Raw genomic sequence first — 17,488 nt, 5'->3', positions numbered from 1 at the left:
TTATTTTTTAATATATATTTACTGACTTGTTATTATTGAGTCTTTCTGTGCACATTTATTATTATTGAGACACATCTAGTTCCATGTTCCCACACCATTTCTCATTTCAGATTCGGTCAGGTTTTAACCAGATTAAGGAAGCATAGGCTTAAAAAAATAAGTTTTCTTACATGATCCAGTTCTCTGAAGCAAGGGTATGCTTCAAAAATCCTGTTATGCCTGTCCTGCTCCTTGATAACATCACTGTCAATGAACACCCGTCTTGCTTGGAATTCAAGGTCCAGGAGCTGGGAAACATCTTTCTTATTGGGTTTGGCCTTGGTTTTGTACATGTCCTGTAGAGTTTTATAATGTCTCACCTGGTTCTGTAGGCTGTCAGCAGTTTCTGATGCTAGAAAACATAAACCCAACAAATTAACATAAAAAACATAGGCTGAAATGAATACAACAGTTTTTATTTCTGCCATTACAGTTTGGCTAGGACATTAACACACAAACAACCTTTTACTAAATTATTTCAATGTATGTACTTACCATCCACCTGTTCAACCTCTGAGGTGCTGCATCTCAATTGTGGGGATTTCTCCAAGATCAAAGTCGAGGAGGTGGACTCATCAGTGTACGTCTCCTTGCTGCTCTGAAAACTAAGTCTCAAAATTAAATCTGAAATTTGCTCTGATTTATCAGGATGAAGCACATCCCTCCAATTTTGAGTGTCAACTGTTTGCATTTTGTCTGCTAGCTATTTAACAGTGTTACTTTTTGAAACCCATATTGAATACCTGAGTAGCAACTTACACACTCAGCTCCACTGGTTGCAGATCTGTCCCGCAGCATTGGGTAGTACTCTACTAGACGCTTTGCCAATACAGTGAGTTCACGGCTGCCTGGTTAGTTGAAGTCATCCGCTGCTGCTCTCTTAATTGAAATCATGCTTGTTACTGTATTCCTGATTAGTCGACAGCGAAGATCTTTGGAAAGAATATGGCCTCCTACTTCTCCAGCACGCTGTTTTTCAAAAAAGGTGCTTCTTGATTGCTCCAACTCTGTGTATACAACATACTGTGGGCTGATAAGCTGTACAATTCAGCTGGCACCATGTCGGTCTCTTGGGTTTGGAGCAGGGACAGGGGTGGTGGAGAAGGGACTTGGAGGGGTGGGAATGGGGCTGAAATCACAGATGCCAGAGGAGGTGCCTGATCTACACCGGTCTGCTTCCTGACCCTGTATAAGACATACATTATTTAATTGTAATTTTAAAGGCAAAGAACACAACACTGTAACAACAACCAAACGACAAAAGAAAACCCCAAATCTTTAGATAAAAGGAACAATGGCCAGCAAATGCTTCCTTGATAACAGGAAACACTGCTTGGTTAAATGTCTCCAAAATGTTAAAATCAAACATTACCTCATTTTCATCATGAGTAACACTCCAAATGGTTCTCCTTCTGAAAAAGTGCTCCGGTCCAGGAAAGAAGTCACGCAAGTCTTCCTTGGAAAGGCTGTACAGCATGTCAGTGCCTATATTAGCAGCTGAAAAACACATTTAACCACATGGTAAATACTTCAGTAATTAGCAATATATAGTTTATAGATGCAAAGTGTCAAGTTATTATTTTGCCAATCGTATATTACAAATTGTATATTACATTACTATTATTATTTAGCTGACGCTTTTATCCAAAGTGACTTCCGTATACATTGTGTATATCCAGTACATCAGTAGGATTGTGCAGAGTAAGTTATCTTAGTTTTGTACTAGTGAAATTAAAAGCACTAAGGAAATTACTTAGGGCTGTATAATGGAGAACAATACAAATATCTCTATTTAATAACATCCAAAAGCAGCTCAAGTCACATTTTAATCTATTTTAATTGGTCAGAACCTGCTGCAAGATGATGGTGATGGCAGAGAAGCACCTTACAATCTAAGTTACTGTACAGGTTATGAGACGTTAGCGTACCGTTTGTCTGCCCTTTTCAGGTAATACAAGAATGTTTTTAATGTACCAAGCCTGTTAACCTGAACACAAAAAGTAGATTTAAGTAGGTCTAGTTATATCATCAATGTTGACGTGACGTTAAACAGTGAAACCCAAATGTATTTTAAGCATTCACGCTAACGTTGCATCAACAGAAGGGGCGGGAAGGATGTGAAGCTTAAGTTTAATAACAGACTGTCAGTAATGAATTGCTCATTTGCACTTTAACACTGTTTCTTGCAATACAACAGTATTAACCAAAGTTTAATGTTCTAAACGAATGGCCGTTCCTGCATTTAACTGCTTACAGTCAACATTAACTTAACTAATAGCTAACGTTAGTTAGCTCAAATCAGCATGCTAATTCGTTAGCCAACTTCCCAATAAAATAAATGTTAGCTTGCTAAGAAGAGGTAGACATGCATTAACAAATTAACATTACCTTTAGATACTGCGGTTGCTACATTATCCATGCCCAGATATGTAGCATCCATTTCATCTTCCTCCATGGCGTTGTTGATCTTGATGACTTAAAGTTACAAAGGGAGAAAAGCTAGCCACCACAGTACAAGCTACACTTGTGCAAGCTGCACGCGCTCTCAACGGACCCTCTTCGCGCTTTCCCGTGGGAAGGTACCATTTCGTAAAGAGGGGTGATATAAATATTATACATATTTTAAATATTGAGAATAGTATTAACTGAGTCTCATTTATAAATTAATATGTATATTTAATCCTACGCCTCCATATACAGGTTATTTACATAGACCTTATTATGGTATATAAGGTTATATAAAGAAGATTCACAGCCCCCCCCCCCCCCCCCGCCTCATTTAGATAATGCTACGTCAATAAATACTCAGTTTCACGGTCTTTTTCCCCCGATCTGTTTCTGAACTTGAGGGTGAACGTTATATTTGCATTTGGTTTTAGTATAGTTCAAAATGCTTTGGCGGTGCTTTATCTGCTGCGTTTTTATTTCGTTTTCCTTGAAACTGTTACTGAGCCATATCAATCGACTGCACAGTCGCAGCCCTGATTTCAGGTTGATCTGTGGTATTGACGGATGCACTGAGGAATATCAAGTGGACAACTCCTTCTACCACCATGTGAAGAGAAGACACTCGCAACACCTTCTTGAAGGCACCAGACCAGGTGACTGCATCCAGGCAGGTGATCATCCACTGGAGGAAAGCCAAGTACTGCCACAACAAGTAAGTACCGTAGCTAGCTAGGATTGTTACATGGTTGGTGTCACCATAGTTTTATGAAATCCATTGTGCTTGTTAGCTAAGTTACTTAAACAAAATAAAGAAAAAAATACTGTTCATGTTCATCTTGAAATAAGCAATCTAACAAATAAAAGTAACTTTTTTTCAATTAAAACTGAGCTGTCATTATGATGCTTGGCCTGCTGTTGCAAATACTTCCATATATGGTCTAATAATGCCTGTATGATTATTAATAGCAGGCTGCAGGGCATCTAGAAATTACATTATTTTTGGTTTAAGTTTTCTATTTTATTTGATCATATACTGTATATATAGTAGTTTTTTATGGATTGAAAAAAGATAACAATGAACAGACAATACCCAAACCAAAGTCATACTGCTGATTTTATCTATGATTGAAACGGGACCCCAGAGGTGCAGGGAAGGTTTTTTTCATGACATTGTTGATGGTTCTCTTATAAAATCACATCCCTTATTTTCAGAGAAACCAAATGCATTGCAGATTGTTCTGTACACGGATGAAATAGAGATCTGTAATCCACTAGGATCCTTTGCATCAAAAAACAAGTTGTTAATGGTATATTACACACTAGGAAATATTAATCCAAAATACAGGTCTAAACTGGCTGCTATTAGGCTACTTGCCATGGCTAGATCAGCAGACCTACGCCAATCTGGTGTAGATGTAATATTGGATAGAATCAAAGCTGACTTGGATGCCTTGTACAGTGGGGTTAAAATGCAAACTATTAACGGAGAGAAAACGATATATGATGCTATGGTCTCTCTCTGTGGCGATACCCTGGCACAGCATGAACTAGCGGGGTTCAAAGAGGGTGTGGGCTTTGCCTACGGTAAGTGCAGACATTGTGAGTGTTCTTTTGAGGATATGCAGTCACACTTCAATGAGGATGAATCTACTAAAAGGACATTGGAGAAACATATCAGACAGTGTGATGAAATAGAAAAGGCAAACACAGACTTGGTTCGCAACAGCCTGAGAACAACATACGGGATCAATCGAAGGAGCAAGTTAGTTGAATTCCCAGCCTTTGATATTATACAACAAACTCCGCAAGACATTATGCATGTTTTGGAGAGTTTGGAAGTCAATGCATATGTGCAATTGATAATTAAGCTAATAGAGATTGTGCAGATAGTGTTTGCACCTCTTATTTCCATAGCAACTGTGTGTAGATTGAAGTTACTAATTGAAAATCATTTGAAGCTTTGGAAGGAGCTTTTTCCAGACCGCAATGTTACACCTAAACAGCATTATATGATACATTTGCATCACAGATAAAATCAATGGGTCCAATGGTCAGACATATGTGTATGCGATTCGAGTCTAAACATTGTTTATTTAAACAATGGGCTACTAAGCTCAATTTTTAAAATATTTGCAAGTCTCTGATTAATCAGAACCAAATATATGAAAGCTGCCAAAACGTTGACCCTTTAATGCACCCAATTATTTCAAATGAAAGGGAAATGAGACCTGAATCTGAGGTTAAAGATCTCCAGTATTTATGTGGAAAATTGAGAGACTTCCTAGGTTTCAATGAAGTAAATCACGCTGTATCAGTCAAGTAGCTTGTAATAAATGGTAATAAATACATAACTCTGAAGTCCATGATCTTTGCCAAAGTACTGAATGGTAATATGCCAGAATTTGGACTGGTGAAAAACATATTTCTGGTTGATTCTAGGCTTTATTGTTTGGAATATCAACCATTTCAAACTGTATGCTTTGATAGAAACGTCATGGCTTATCAAGTTGAGGTGCCACACCTTGCACAGGCCACTGAGTTAGTGGATGCTGAAAAGCTGGTTGATTATACCTCTTATTACACAATCAGCAGGAAGAGCCAGACGTACGTACAACTAAAATATCATCTTGGTGATATAATAGAATTGCACAACAATTCAAATGACTCAAGGTGTTCCCCAGATATGTATATTATATACAATTTTGTTCTGTATTTTGTCCACGAATTCATAATTGCTGTGCTGTGTTTTGAGATTGACAATTAATTCCATTGAGTCGTTATCTGTTTTTAATTTGTAAAGAGATGGAAAGGATGGGAAGCTTGAAATAAGAAATTCTGACTTTGACAAAGCAGTTTTGTACTTGTCAGTGTTGATCAAACAGCTTTATGATTACGGCAATTCTTGTTTCAAGCATTAACTTGCTCAGAACCAGTAATAAAATGTCATAAACAAGTTTTAATACCGTATTAAGATAATTAAGGATTACAATGCTTGAAACAAGTGCAATGCTCTAACATAAAAACTGTCTGATAAGAAGAAATATCTTGTTAGTCAAAAAACAAGCGTATATTGCCTTGATTTGAGATATATCATCTTACTTAGTGTCACAACCGTCACTAGACGGTAGTGCTTTTATTTTGTTGTCTTGTCACTTCCTGTTTTACTTTGAAATCATCCTCCTGTGTCATGTCTGCTGTCTTTACTTCCTCATGGGTGATTACCTCTCCCTGCCCTGATGTGTCTCACCTGTGTCTCGTTAACTCCCCTCCCAGTGTGTATATATACTCGGTGCTTCACTTGTCTCGTTGCCAGTTCGTTTTTCTTCACCTGTGAGTCAACTTACCAGCGTTTTTCCTGCCTGATATCCTGTTCTGATTCCGACGTCCCTTCGTTTCTGAGTAAGCCCGATCCCTGCCTGTACCTCTGCCGAGTTTGACTGCCTTCCTGTGAATGACCCTGGACTGTTTACGTTGGTGATTCTACTCTCCCCTGAGTGAGACAGCTGCTCTCACCACAGCGGGTCAGAGCCTTGCCGACCGGCCTCAGTCCCTCCCCAGTTACATCGGGAGAACCTTCGGCGGTCCTTCTCCAGAGACTCTATCCTGTTGCAATATTACCTTTATCAATAAAGGAATTCTTGTGAACTTTACTCTCTGCCTCGGGTCGTGCATTTGGGTTCTTTCATTAGTGCTCCGGCCTGACACTTAGATTTAAATTTTTGCAGTGTTGTCTTTCAATACCTTGTCAAGGAGAAACGTTCATCTTTGCAATCATTGTTGCAGAGAATTCAAAGTTTCAACTATGGTTATAGTGAGAGAAGAAACAGGCCAAGTGGGCTGAAAATGGGAAGAGAGCAACGATCTTGGATTGAATGCTATCCAGTCATGGTGCCTTGTGCGAAACACTCATTTTTGGTGATGTAGTTCAAAGAAATTATTGAAACCTGCTCCTCCTCTTGCTTCAAATTGTGAATATAGTGTTCTCACCAGTTGTTACTAACGGTATGACATTATCTGAAGCATTTAATTAATGATCATCACAAGCTATTCAAATCTTTGTTTCCTGAGAAAAGACTTATTCCAACGCATCATTTTATGATCCATTACCCAAGGTGTATTCGTAAAATAGGCCCACTCCTTCATGTATGGTGCATGAGGTTTGAGGCCAAACACAATTTTGTTTTAAAGATCTGTCAAGAATTTCAAAAACATTGGTGAAACAACACCAGAGACAGCTAGCTTATCACTGGGAGAATTTTGGTCTTCAGAAGGTTTGAATTTGGTCCAGTGAGGAAGGAAGTGATTGATAGTTTGAAGGGTGGTGAGACTTTAATTGCAATGTTAAATGTTCTGATGTGTCAACTACCAATTGGGTGAAGAACTATGGAACAGAGTATCAAATTGGTATGTTTGTTTGTATTAAAACAAATATGGAAGTTCCTGTTTTTGGAAAGATCACCAGTATCATTATAAATGAAGATCGAGCTGTCATTTTGACTTGCACAGTTGACACTCTTTTATTTTAAAGAGCACTTCAGTGCCTACTGTATCAAGGAGAGGGATGATTCATTTTCTGTTATTTCTATTGATGAGTTGATTTATTATAGACCCTATGAAAAACGGTTATCTAATGAGATGGATGAAAAAATATACATTGTGCCACATTGCCATGTTGTTTGACCTGTGCTATTGTTTTGTTTTTGTGCTATTGAGGCTGCCAATTATGAAATGTTATTGTAATGCAAATGCTATGTTTGTGGTGGGCTTGAAAATACAAGTTTTATTATTAAAAAAACAACTTTTGTATTGATGATTTTCTTCTTTGTAATTAAGTACTAGGAATATACTGAATTCAAAACTAAAATTGTATCATGTATAGCATTGGGGATTATAACTCCCTACAGTGTTTAAACAATGTATATAAATCAACTCTACAAGAGTAAAATACAGAGTTTCATTTTAAATCCTCTATAGTGTTGCATAGCTCAGCAACTCTAGTCGGTGTTAAAACAGAATATACAGATAGTGTTAAATTCTGACACTGCACACTAGTGTTGCGTAAAGTCAACACTGGCTTGTGTCGACTGGTGTTAAATGTCAACTATTGAAAGAGTTGCTTCTCAGTGTTGAACATTTAACACTTTTAAAAGTGTAGTTTTAACTCAAATAGGGTGGACCAATATAGACACTTTCAAAGTGTTTAATTGAACTCTATTGGTGTTGAATTAACACTGCTGATTTTGCTGTGTACGTTATTCATTCTGGTCACATGACATCTATTGCTTCTGTCCATCTGGGAAGAGGGATCCTCCTCTGTTGCTCTACCTCAGGTGTCTTCCCTTTTTTTCCCTGTGAAATGGTTTTTACTATCTTTATTTAGGGGAGTTTTTCCTGATCCGATGTGAGGTCCTGGGACAGGATGTTGTGTACAGATTGTAAAGCCCTCCGAGGCTAACTTGTATTTGTGATGTTGGGCTATGTTAGCGAGCAGAACCTCCTTCTGCATGTCAGACTCACACACTGAGACAAAACTCTGTCCGTACGCTGAAGGAAAGCAAAGCGACGACTAGGATACCCGCTTAGTTTCTGCAGAGACTCAGTGCTGCTCCTTTTGTGAGCTGCTTTCTACGTTAGCCAATTAGCGCGGGATAGCGGTCCTGCAACCTGCAGCAACTCTACTGCAGTTTGAGCATTATAATCTTTTAGAAATCTGTTAAACAATGTTTAACATCTTTGTTTAACATAGTAAGTTGTCTTCTTTAGGTCGTTTATTATTTCTGCTGCTCGAACAAACGTACAAATCTGTTAGTTTATTCTTAATACTTATTAACTTTTACATGTCCCCTACTGACCAATCAACAAATAATGAATAAAATAGGCTTTAAGATTTCAAGGCAGTCAATAGACTTTCATATCTTACAAGTAGAGCTGAACCAAAGAGATTGAAACTTTCATAACATTGTTAGCTTTTACATTATGTTGATTGTGTTCACGCTTAATAAAATAAAAGTAGTTTCGACTTGTATAAATGTTTAAAGATCATAAACTCTTGTTTTCAGTAATAATCTAATGGAGAAAATCACATTGTGGTTGGTCTTTATTAAACCAAGAAGGAAGACCAACACTAAAAATATAAATTGAAACAACTTAGAGTTGCAGCAATGAGACTTTACTGCCTTAAATAATAATATAACAATAAAAACTATTAAAAAATTGAACAGTCTGCCTACTGATTACTTTTGGTTTCCTTCATTATATTTTGATGCCTTTATATTTTTCCTTCAGTAATATTGTGAATGGAGGACCTTTACTTGAAGCCAGTATTTTACACTTATTATTTTTAATGAGATGTTTACCATTTTAGTTTTTCTTTTGAGCGTCACCTCAATGTAAAATAAGTCATAATGAAGACAAGTAACCCAAACCCTTCTATATATCTATTTATATCTCTGGAGCCAAACACAATATGTTATGTCTTGTTTTACCCAATCAGATCCTCTCTAGATCCTGATCCAGGATCGTTACTAGTCTTTAGAAGAGTGTTTGTCCCACTAAAGACTGTCATAATTAAATCTCTAAACTATTCCTCACTACTTATTATAGACCAGTATGAATCTATTTTTAAGTACATTTTTAGAGAAACTGTTTAATCAGCTTCATGATTTTTTTAAATAATACCATTAGATCTCAGTCTTAAATCACTGCATTGGTTTCAATGTGAAATGATCTCAACCTCTTGACCATTTAGTGCTGGTGAATTTAACATTTGGGATTAGGCAACAAAACTCACTTTTTTAAGTTTAGCAAAAACAACGTGGTAAAATATGTAAACACTACACTAGTTTATTTGACCCGTCCACCTCCCCTTCGTCACTATTTAAACTACAGCACGAACTCAGAGTGCTGAACGTTCACCTGGATTTCATTTGGATGTCCACCCTGACAAAGGCAGTCATTGGCTCTCAGGGTCATTATTTCTAACACGTAGATACGTGAACATTGAAACTACATAAACGCGCGTCTCTTAACACAGACTTTAAAGCCTTTATGAACTGAAGGATTAATCCTTCAGTTCTGCATTGCTCGACGTTCTGGTCTTCCTCCAAAATAAATATATTTCAAATCGAAATATTGACCTGAACCAGATAGCGTGCCAGCATTGCACCAATATTAAAGTCTCTGCTCTGGCTACCTGTTTGAATTGATTCTAATGCTCTTATATTGATTCATACTGCTCATTAATTCCAGCTGCAGTCTCAGTTCTCTGAGTGGAGTTGATTCAGATCAGCTGTTGTCTCCTGATGAAGACCTGAGAGCAGCTTGGTTCGTGTCCTCTCAGCCAATCAGAGGGAGCTGTTGTCCTTTCTTTAGGGTTAAAGAGGAGGAGGTGTGGATGTGCTGGGCTTTCAGACACTGAATGCAGACCTCATGTTAGACTGAGCTGCTGGATTTTAGCTGAACACAAGTCTGAACATAAAATTACAAGAAACGACATAAATGTATTTTAAAACTATTTAAATGGAACCCAGAGAGAAACGTGTTCATGGAGCAGCGTGAGTTAACTCAGTCCAACAATCGGCAGCAAAGAACCCATAAAGTGCCTCAAAGAACCTTTTAGCTGTTTCTCATGAAAAAAGATTCTCAAAAGAAAGGTACTGATCCATTGTTCATATAAAAATAAGGATTATGACGGGCTCCGTCACCATAGGTTCCAGTCACAGCCAGTTTAAAGTGGACCTCTGTACGATGGCGCCACATGGTTCCATCAGGCGTTAGAACTCCTTTACTGCTGTATGTTATTGGATGGAACAACAGAACCATGATATGATGTCTGTATTGATGAAGCAGTTGATCCTCCGTCCTCTTTTAACTGATCCGTCTGGCAGTGCCTGCAGCAAACGGCCTCCACCAGGCGACTGGTGTTCGGCCAGTTCACTAATGGTGTCCAAGAAATAACGCTGCACAGAAGAGTGCAGATTGCAGACTTTTAGTTTATTAACCCTCTGGAGTCGGGGGTCATTTTCTTGATTTTACATAATTTCTTAAATTCACTTTTTAAAGTCACTTGCATATGATAGATACCCATGTGTTTTACATCTAAAATTGCAGAACAATCTCAGCTCTCTATATAATGAGGCACCATTGTCATAAGGCAAAAGTGTAAAGAGAAATATTACTCTAAAGCTGAAAAATGTAATCTAGATTTTGGAAAATCTTCATATCTCTTGTGAAAACATAGCTTTACTCAGGAGATCGAACTGTTTTGGTGCTTGACATTAGTTTACCAAAGGTCTTAGGTTCACAAAAGCAGTGAAATATATATGAATACAAAAATGGTAGAAACATGTAAGTAAATGTCTAAAATCAATTTTTTTATTATATGGTGAGGTGATGAGCTGTGGCTGGCGTTGTGGCCTGCAGTGATGATCTGGCAGAGACGGACTGGAGGCTGCTAAAGCGATGCTGCATGTTGTCCTCTGGACCCTGGCAGCTGCAAATCCTCTGTAAAATACATTACTAATAGTTAGTATAAGTTCACTGAAAGAAAGTAACAGGATAATGACAATATTTGATTATGCCCCGTTCGGTCTCATAAGCACCCTGTACCCATTTAGCTACTGCACCACTACTTCCGGTTAGCGCGCAGCTAACCTAACAACATGGTCATTTCAGTCTTACAAACTCATAACGGAGATCCCACACTACTAAGCGTACTACGTTCACTGAACGAAAGTCAACAGGGATCGTGACAATATTAGAACACCCACCGTTCAGTTTTTTTATCCACCCTGTAGCCATATATAACCCCGTTAGCGATCATTAGCTCGCTTGCTCCATGTTAGGAGCTAACGTGAGGTAAACAATACGGCAGTAACAATTAACAGAGCTATAACACTACTAAGCGTACTACGTTCACTGAACGAAAGTTAACGGGGATCGTGACAATATTTGAGCACCCACCGTTCAGTCTTATAGTCAGCCTGTAGACATATATATATATATATATATATATATATATATAACCACGCTACCGCTAGCTTCGTGTTAGCAGCAGCTCTATCTGGCTACAGGTCCCATTACTAACGTAAATATGCTATTGCAAAGTTCAGTAAATACACTTACCCATCTTCCAATGGATCTCTTTGCTTGGCAATGTCCTGTACATCTCAGGGATCGACTCCTTCAGGCTCTATTTATATTAGAAGCTGTGCCGTTCTCCAGTATAGCTTTGCTCAGCCTGCCTGCTCTTTCTCTTTCTCTCCCGGTGAAGCCGTGCATCAGATGACACGTCTGGGTGTGTAGAATGCTCTATCTTGCTGTGTGAATCTCATATGATCTCGTGGACACAAGGCAGAGGAAGCTGAAGTTTAACTAAATCTTGGAGACGTGGAACCATATTTCTGTGCAGAATTATCGTGACTGAATATTTTCAAAACGGCAGTATCGTATAGCGCGTGTTCGCGCTCGAAGATCTCGAAGGGTTAATGATGCAACCGAAAACTGTTGAATAATAATCCTTGTTCTCCGCGGCCTCGAGCCGGCTTGAGGTTGCGTCTCCCGGAAGATGAGTCTGCCGTCAGGAAGCCTGAGGGTCCTCCTTCCACCAGGCTGGTCATCAGGACCCCGGATGTCCTGAGGACAAACTGAGCCAGCAAGCACATAGTGCTGGGAAATATTATATCTTCATCGTTGAGTTAATTTTCATTTCACACACTTAAAAAAAAAAAAACCTAACTGATGAATAATATCCGTAGGAAGAGGCAAAAACCCCATTGAGTTTATGTGAATATAAAATTAATATCCATAAGATGTCTAATGTTATCGCCAAGAGATTTTTTACAAGATTTGATATATAAATAGTTCTACACACGTGAATCAATGTGTTCCCACACACCTTTTGGACTCTATCTTGCACATTGGAGATATTCTTTAAACTTCATGTTTTGCCTGTTCCTGCACAAAACTGTCCAGCACTTTCATTTAAAGTCATATTTTACATTTTTTTTATATTTATTCATATTTAATTGTCTTTCTATTTATGCATCTTGTCTTGCAGTACTTTCTTTCATCTTTGTTTATATGTTTATGGTACGCATTAAGAAACACTCTTAATATCTTGCATATACCTTATCATTATTATTATTATTACTGTGGTGCCGAAGTAATATGAATATTATAATTATCTTGCATTTATCTTACTGCTATTAACCCTCTGGGCGGGCAGGTGTTTAAGTTTTTAATAAAATTATATCATCACAATAATACGTCAGAGATATGGTTTCAAATCTGGCGTATATGGTTTCCGTGTCTGAGCATCTAAACATGGACGTGTCTTACGACGTGCAAAGCTTCAGTGTGAGTCAGAAGATGCCAAGCAAAGAGTCCTGAGCAAAGCTATATTGAAGGGGACAGACGGCGCAGCTTCATTGCCTGAAGGATTCGCTAACAAGGAGCTAGCCGGAGCTAACGGGCCAGATAGCTGGCTACAGCGTTTCTGTGAGACTGAACGGTGAGTAATCATTTGTTGCTCCTATCACCGTTAACTTTCTTACAGTGAAATTAGTACGACTAGTCGTGTTGGACCTCCATTATGTGTTTGTTGATGATAGCTTAGCACGTCACTAGATAGCCCCGTTTTGGGTGTCTACGACTGAATGGTGCATACTCACCTGTTGTCTCTATCACCGTCAACTTTCGTACAGTGAACTTAGTAAGCCTAGCAGCGTTGGATCTCCGTTAATCGTTACTACAGTAGTGTTTATGTCACGTTAGGTGCTGCTAACGAGAGCTAACGGAGATAGTTGACTACAGCTATGAACGGTGGGTAATCAACTGTTGTCTCTATCACCGTTAACTTTATTTCAGTGAACTCATCCTGACTTGTATTAATGTATTGTACAGCGTGGATTCAGAGCTGCGAGGGTCCAGAGGACAACATGCAGCTGCAGCAGTCTCCCTGTCCGTCTGCCTGCCAACACATCACCATAGCAGGCCTCAAAGCCAGCCACAGCTCATCATCCCCACCATATTATAATAATACATTTGTTTTTTGACATTTATCTACATGTGTCTACCATTTTATTCATATATTCCACTGCTTTTGTGAACCTGAGACCTTTGGTAAACCAATTTCCATCACCAAAACCGATATACCACACGAGTAAAGTTATGTTTTCACCACAAATATGAAACATTTCCAAAATCAAGATTCAATTTTTCAGCTTTAGTCATATTCTCTTTACACTTGTGCCTTGGGACAATGGTGTCTCATTATAAAGATAGCTGAGATTCTTCTGTAAATTTTTTTATGTATGTATGTATCATATGCAAGTGACTTTAAAAATGATGTAAAATCAAGAAAATGACCCCAGACCCCAGAGTGTTAATCTGCTAACCCAATGCCATAGCAACTGCCTAGAGCAGGGATTCCCAAAGTGTGGTGCCCCCAGGGGTGCGCGAGCTGCCTTTAGGGGGTGCGCGAGAGGAAAAATGTAATGGTGGTCTAATGGTGTAATAATTAATATTAAACATATTTAAAAAAAAAAATAAGTAGGATTTTTTAATTATAAAAATTCCCTTTGTAAGATTTACATTTAATTACAATTAAAAACGTACAATTTAATAAATAGATGCACTTCCGGTCCGGCCGCCAGACTGTCTGTTACGTACACACTAGCTAGCCTAGCTTGTGCACCTAACGTCATTTCATTCATTCAGCAACATCCATGAAAATATGTTAAACTGGCTGAAATCGGGGAAGCTGTCAGGTGGGACATCTGAAGCTATCAGTAATAAAAGAGGAGAGGGACAGAGAGAGAGGGAGGAACCAGAGGCGAGAGAAACGGAGAGGTGCGTTGGGGAGAGACCGGGAGAAGAAATCGACCGGGAGTCGGAGAAAGAGGAGATGGACCGGGAGCACAGAGGCCCATCGCGGAGTCAAGGTGAAAAAAGAGGAAACAAGAGTGAGCATCAGACTGGGGAAAAAAAGAGGAAATATGATGACAATTATCTGGGTCTGGGCTTCACTTGGATTGGAATGCAGATTGCCCGAAGCCACAGTGCGTGTTGTGCAGTGAGGTTCTGGCTAACAGCTGTCTGAAGCCTCTTATTTGCGCCGCCACCTGAACACCAAGCATGCCAGTGCAAGTCAGAAGCCCCTTACATTTTTTTAGATCAAAATTGGAAGAGTTACAAAACAGCCAAAAACAATTGCAGTCTCATTCATGTGTTGGGTCTACACCAGGGATTCCCAAAGTGTGGTGCGCGCACCTCTGGAGCCTCCTTTTTTTTTTTTATATATCTGTTTCTGAGCCTATGTGCCACTCTTTGTTCTTTACGTGGCTTACTGTGTTTAAGTAAATAAATGTGAAATGCAATCTGCCTCTGAGCCTGTGCGTGTGTCCTCGCCATCCTTATTGCTCTTTAAAAGTGACGCCTTGTGTAACTGAAATTTATACAGCGGACTAAATCTTGTAACAAACGCCACGCGCGAGCAAACAGTTCTCGCATTGGTCCGATTTTATGCGGCTATAAATAGGCTCTGTTGCGTTTTTTAAGGTGTGGGGGATTGGGGGTGCGTGAACCCGGTCGGGATGTAGAAGGTGCGTGGCCTAAAAAGTTTGGGAACCGCTGGCCTAGAGGGAAAGAATAGATTCTGAATCTATTCACAACTACCAAAAATACATTAAAGAAGAAAAACAATTCTACAAGAGAAAAGATAGATATTACATTTAAATATGAAAATTCATAATTGATTGTGAAAAAATAAATTACTAAATACCAGTGTTTCAGAATTATTTTGTATACAATTTATTTTTGAAATTAGCAAATCTTTGAGGAATACAAGCCTTTCAATTGTATTTATGTAACAGACAACTTTTTTCACTGAGGATTAAGAACTTTTTTTAACTTTTTAGTAAATTACATTTAATTTTAGCTGACGCTTTTATCCAAAGACTTACATTTTTGCTCTATGCACCGTAGACACAGCAACGGGGAGGAATTCTGGGTTAAGTATCTTGCTCAAGGACACATCGACATGGACTAGCGGATCCAACAATTTTGAAAGACGGGCATGCATAGTAAAATATATTTGACAAATTAAATTGATCTAATTTCAAACTTTTGAACAGTAGTGTATGTGTATTTCTTTTATCGGCATACAATGCATCTGCTATGGTAACCAGGTAACTTTTACAAACTGTTTTCTCAAATATAACTTTTAATTGTTACCTCCATCGATTTACATTGCATCTCAGGTTCACCAGGATCTTAATATTCACACAAACTTTCTCTCTGGGTTTTTATACTTTAGAATGTCTAGCTTTCTGTATTTTTACCGTTAGTCCCTCGCCCTTGTGAAGATGTTGAAGGAGCAACATCTATCCCAGTCATGTCATCCTCAGTAGCTGATGCATTACTGTCTTCAGTCATTATCTCTGAGAAACAAAGAAAGCATAGGGATGGCACATTAACAGTTTTAAGAAGGCAACATTGCATAAAAGAGCAGAGGAAGCAGAGTAGGGCCAGAGCTGGCACTGCACTCATTTGAACGCTATAAAATGCTAGAGGGTAGACTGTCTAAGTTACTACCCACCAATGCCAGCATCCATCATGCATAATACCATTATTGTAGAACGCGATTTAATTTTGCAGCCGCAAAAAAAAATCTGTGTGGAAAAAATACAAATATTGAAACAGGCCTGTCTTACCTTGTGGATCAATGTTGATCTGATCCAGATTCATTCCTTTGAATTTAGACAGCTGTCCTCATTCCAGGGCCATGAGAACTTTGCTGATCTTTGCCATCTGAAGTGTGCCTTCAGGCAGTCTATAGTACTGGTGATGCACTCTGTCGTGGCCGAGGAATTCAGCAAGGTTATCCATTTCATTGTCCTTCAAGTTCAGGACCTTTGACATTGTGGTCATGTGTTTTCGTAATTTAGTTGAGGACAATGTTTCTGGGTGGCTTGCTCCGCAGGTTCGAGCAATCTGCCGATTGACATCTGATCCTCTGTAGTGAGTGAGCGCTTGTGGTCTCCCAAACATGAAAACATTGTCATCAGACACGTCACACTTCCGCCGAGTCTTCACAAGTAACTCCAATGATAGCATCATATCAGGTGTGAGGAGACTGGCAACTTTTCGGTCATGTTTGCCTTTAATCCAGATCCTTTTGAAAGTACTTACAAAGCTTCTTTTCTAGATCGGATAGAGAAAGCTCTACATCCGTATGGGTCAAGGAGGTATCTCTGTGTGAATGCATTGAGGCTCATCTTGGACACTTCTCCTTCTCTTCTACGGTTAAAAAGGATCACCTCACAAAGTGTAATTTTGGCCAGTTCTGCCCAGTGCTTCTGATTTGGGTCTTCTTTCAGTTTTGTCTGGCATTCCTTCCTTTTGCCTATCGAGATGCTGGGGCATTTTTTTCACATCTTCCGCAAAGGGATTCTTCTCAAATGGAACGCTGGTGAGCGTTCCATTTGGCCTCACTCAGATTTCTGAGGGCCTTGGATGACACGCACTCATTCCATTTAGTGTCACAGATCTGTTTAAATACCTGCTCATTGCGAACGGCATTCTCATCACCTGAGATCATTGCATCATATTCCATAATACTAGCCAATTTTTGTTGTGACCTAATTTTTGTGCCAAAGATGGTGTTTTGTACTCATTAGGTTCCACATTCAAGCCAGCCACTTTATGAATAGCTTTAATAACATGAGGGAAATTGGCCCTTACAAAGAAATCTGACGTTGTCTTCAACTTTCTATCTTTCTTTGCTTGGAGAACTAATCGCCCTGTCTCACGCATCTTTTATCTAATGTACTCGTGCTTTGTGACATCATGTACGTGTGAAGAGGTGTTCCCCAAACTTCAGAATGATTTTTTTTCTTTCTGGACATTAGCAACCTCATCTTCCTGCATGTCAAGCACCAGCTTTCAAAATCGTTCATTCACGCTGTCTGGAACTGGCTAAGCATACGAACAGAGGGCCTGC

This window comes from Taurulus bubalis, assembly GCF_910589615.1.
Source record: "Taurulus bubalis genome assembly, chromosome: 4".
NCBI classification, from domain to species: Eukaryota; Metazoa; Chordata; class Actinopteri; order Perciformes; family Cottidae; genus Taurulus; species Taurulus bubalis.
This window is presented reverse-complemented; position numbering follows the sequence as displayed.